Source organism: Notothenia coriiceps, unplaced genomic scaffold, assembly GCF_000735185.1.
Source record: "Notothenia coriiceps isolate Sejong01 unplaced genomic scaffold, NC01 NC01_scaffold00037072, whole genome shotgun sequence".
In the NCBI taxonomy this organism is placed as follows: domain Eukaryota; kingdom Metazoa; phylum Chordata; class Actinopteri; order Perciformes; family Nototheniidae; genus Notothenia; species Notothenia coriiceps.
Window position 1 is genome coordinate 31980 of NW_011369773.1, and position 3689 is coordinate 35668.

At 40.3% G+C, this 3689-nt stretch overlaps 5 non-coding genes across 5 annotated transcripts; 4 read left to right on the forward strand and 1 right to left on the reverse strand.

Annotated features, from left to right (window-relative positions):
• Positions 1–958: 958 nt before the first annotated feature.
• On the reverse strand, positions 959–1052 carry trnai-uau (transfer RNA isoleucine (anticodon UAU)). Its single transcript has 2 exons — positions 1015–1052; positions 959–994 (listed from the first exon to the last, which is right to left on the reverse strand). It is a non-coding gene; the product is annotated as a tRNA-Ile (tRNA).
• Positions 1053–1804: 752 nt separating this feature from the next.
• trnai-uau (transfer RNA isoleucine (anticodon UAU)) lies at positions 1805–1898 on the forward strand. Its single transcript has 2 exons — positions 1805–1842; positions 1863–1898. It is a non-coding gene; the product is annotated as a tRNA-Ile (tRNA).
• A 331-nt stretch (positions 1899–2229) lies between these two features.
• Positions 2230–2302, forward strand: trnat-ugu (transfer RNA threonine (anticodon UGU)). Its single transcript has one exon. It is a non-coding gene; the product is annotated as a tRNA-Thr (tRNA).
• A 357-nt stretch (positions 2303–2659) lies between these two features.
• Positions 2660–2731, forward strand: trnat-agu (transfer RNA threonine (anticodon AGU)). Its single transcript has one exon. It is a non-coding gene; the product is annotated as a tRNA-Thr (tRNA).
• An 811-nt stretch (positions 2732–3542) lies between these two features.
• Positions 3543–3614, forward strand: trnat-ugu (transfer RNA threonine (anticodon UGU)). The gene has a single exon. It is a non-coding gene; the product is annotated as a tRNA-Thr (tRNA).
• Positions 3615–3689: the final 75 nt, after the last annotated feature.

A 3689-nucleotide genomic window follows, 5' to 3' on the forward strand; every position in this document is an offset into this window, starting at 1 on the left:
GGCTTGAACTCACAACCTCGGCATCACTCTGCAGTTACTGTCATATAAGTACCGCGCGGGATCTGGGTAGCACAGATTCAAACCCCACTGCAGTCAGCATGTGGGTCTGTCCCTGGGTAAGACACTTCACCTCAAAGCTACTTTCAAGCTAAGGACCTAAAATCTGCGTTTCTCTAACAGGGCTGCAAAAGAGGGGTATGAGCAGTATGAGGCATGGCTACAATGGGGGATCTGTTTGTTATTTTAAGCAAAACACTTCACAGCCATGTTTTGTATATGGGCCTACATATATTTGTCCAATANAAACCCGCAAGAGAAAAAGCATTTGAGCTCCATGCTGTTTCAGAAATAATCCTTGATGTGGTTTAGAACAGGATGGCGTTTTATCACAGCAGACTTTAACTTTATCTCCAATAGAATTCATTAAACAAGTCAGATGAGGCAATGGAGACTGTGGCACTGTGGACTAATTTGTTGGTATACGGATCAGGGTAGCACAGGTTCAAACCCCACTGCAGTCAGCATGTGGGTCTGTCCCTGGTAAGACACTTCACCCCAAAGCTACTTTCAAGCTAAGGACCCAAAATCTGCGTTTCTCTAACAGGGCTGCAAAAGAGGGGTATGAGCAGTATGAGGCATGGCTACAATGGGGGATCTGTTTGTTATTTTAAGCAAAACACTTCACAGCCATGTTTTGTATAGGTATGGGCCTACAATATATTTGTCCAATATAGCATGATAGACACTTTAAAGAGCCCTATTCTGCTCATTTTCGGGTTCATTTTTGGACTTTGTGTCTCTACTGTGACATGCTTTAATGTTAAAAAATCTCTTTATTTTTCTCATGCTACAACACCTCTTTTCACCCTCTGTCTGAAACATCACAGGGCCTTTTTAAGAGTTCCAGACTAACAGAGGTTGTGTGTGTTGTCAGTTCACCTCACTATTAAAAATTCTGTGCTCCAGGTGAGGCTTGAACTCACAACCTCGGCATCACTCTGCAGGATACTGTCTTATAAGTACCGCGCGCTGACCGATTGCGCCACTGGAGCTTGAAATTAGCCTATCACTGTCAAATAATCGCACACAGAAAGTCTGTCAATTTAATAATGTGCATTAACCTAATAGGGTGGCATATGAAAGGATTTAGTTAATGATCTCTTAAACAATGCTTTCCTCTTATTTTTATTTTTAGCTGTGACTGACAACCCAAAACACGACTGCGTTTTAAACTTTATATCAAGAGGAAATGACATACTTGAGACTTGCCTTGGACAGTAGGCGTTGCTGTTTCTCTGTCTGTGACTAAAGCAGTTGGTGGAGGTTTCATCTCTTCCTCACCAGTAATGGGCGCTGTTTCACTCTTTTGCTTATTTACTGTTGATGAGATTAGAGTCTTTCTGCAGACCAGAGCAACCACTGTGTAGAGAAACTCACCAAATGTGGTCAACCTGGTCCGTCTGTATCGGTTTCTTGGTATCCTACACATTTTTTTTGCTCAATTCCTTAAAATAGAAAATGGTAATGATGTTTTTAGACAGACAACCAGTGACCCTATAACTAATATAAACATTGAAAATGCTATTGATCACAGGGTCTCTAACTGGAAAATGAAAAACAAGACGTAAAATGTCACACTCAATTAATTAAACCAAATCAACAAGCTGTAACTTTTAAAACTTTCATCCTTATGTTGACCTCTATCTCCTGGCTAAATATATGATTGATTTAACTCAAACAGGTGGAATCAATGTGAATATTACCTTGTGTGTGTATAATAGAAATACTGTGACATTGTAAGTGGGCTCCAGTGGCGCAATCGGTCAGCGCGCGGTACTTATAAGACAGTAACCTGCGGAGTGATGCCGAGGTTGTGAGTTCAAGCCTCACCTGGAGCAGAGAAGTTTAGCTTTCTAGTCATCCGCACGCAACATGAAAGTTTGAAAAGGTGTTGTTGCTGCCGGATTTGGCATCCTCACTTTAACTTTGTCCTAGATAGTCGTACTGTCACCAAAATCTGACTGGTGTTTGCTGTCGCCCTCTAGTGTGCATTTTACTCTGCGTTCAGCAGGTGAGAAACATTGAGCAGGTAAAAGTGCACTCTGGATCATTCTTTCAAACAAGGTCTCTTTATATTCAGAGTTACTCACCTAAACTCATTGTGTGGATCTGAAGGCTTTAAAAGTGAGTAAAATCAACTTCCTTTTAACAAAACGCTTTTGCAAAGTAGGCGCTGTGGCTTAGCGGTCAAAGCGCCTGTCTTGTAAACAGGAGATCCTGGGTCCAAATCCCAGCAGTGCCTCTATGTTAAGGAAACTATCTCTTGAATCAGGTGTGTTATCCACCTCTGAAATAAGGGTTTGGTTTAGTTTGGGCGTAAACTATATTAGGGCATTACCAATCTAATACCTGACTGTGACAAGCGGACAAACAGGATGCAACATGACAACTAAACATGTTTTCGGTTTGGGATTTTATGAAAGCATATTTTCACAGCGTGAATAAACATTTGTAGAAATAAAATGACACACCGGAAGTTAAAAAGGTAAGGAGGTAGTGGATGGAGAAAAGGGCGCTGTGGTTAAGTTGTAAAGAGCCTGTGAACAATGAAAGGAAACTACTGAGCACAGTATCTGAGAAAAACAAAAACTGTAGGAGTGGTGCTGTGGCTTAACGGTAAAGCGCCTGTCTAGTAAACAGGAGATCCTGGGTTCAACTCCCAGCAGTGCCTCTTTGTTACATAGAGCATCTATTTAGATGCAGCTCTCGTTGTTAACACGTTCAATTACATTGAATAGTAAATGTTTGGTAAGGTTTGTACTTGAAAATGAGTTAGTTTATAGTTTAAAGTTGACAGTTATCGACCTCAGAAGTAATGGTTTGGGTTAGTTTGTAAGTTAGATTTTTTAAACTAGATGTATCTGATGCCCACTGGTAAATATCTATATAAGGAACAGTATGAGAAAATCATAATTTATAGAGGTTGGGTGTTCCTAAAAGCAACCGTTTTCACTTTCTACTGACATTACTTGGAATGAAGCAGACGGAAAGTGTTTTTCGGTGCTCATTGAGTCATTCATTAAATCCCACAGGCCAAATATTGATGAATGTGACACAAGCCATATGCATTGGACACACGGTAAATATGGTCATATGGCTTTGGTTTGCTTTGGTCACAAAAAAAAAATTCAGGAGAGAGAATGAAAAGAAAACTATTGAGAGGCGCTGTAGCTTAGCGGTCAAAGCGCCTGTCTTGTAAACAGGAGATCCTGGGTCCAAATCAAAGCAGAGCGTCTTTGTTACAGAAAATATCTCTTGGATTATCCACCTCCAAATTAGGGGTTTTGTTTATTTTGGCCGTACATCTGTATTAGTGCATTCCCCATCTAATACTTGACCGTGACGGGATGCAACATTGCAGATCAACATATTGTTATTTTGGGACTTTATGAATAAAATATTGAAAAGCCTGAAAGAACATGTGTAGAGATAAAGAGAAACAATGGAATTTTCAAAGTAAGGAGGTAGTAATAGTACAAAAAGGCGCTGTGGCTTAGTGGTAAAGTGCCTGTCTTGTAAACAGGAGATCCTGGGTTCAAATCCCAGCAGTGCCTCTTTGATACAGAGATTATCTCCAAATTACAAGACTACCTAATAAAAAGTTAGTTTCACATCCCACCACAAAACTG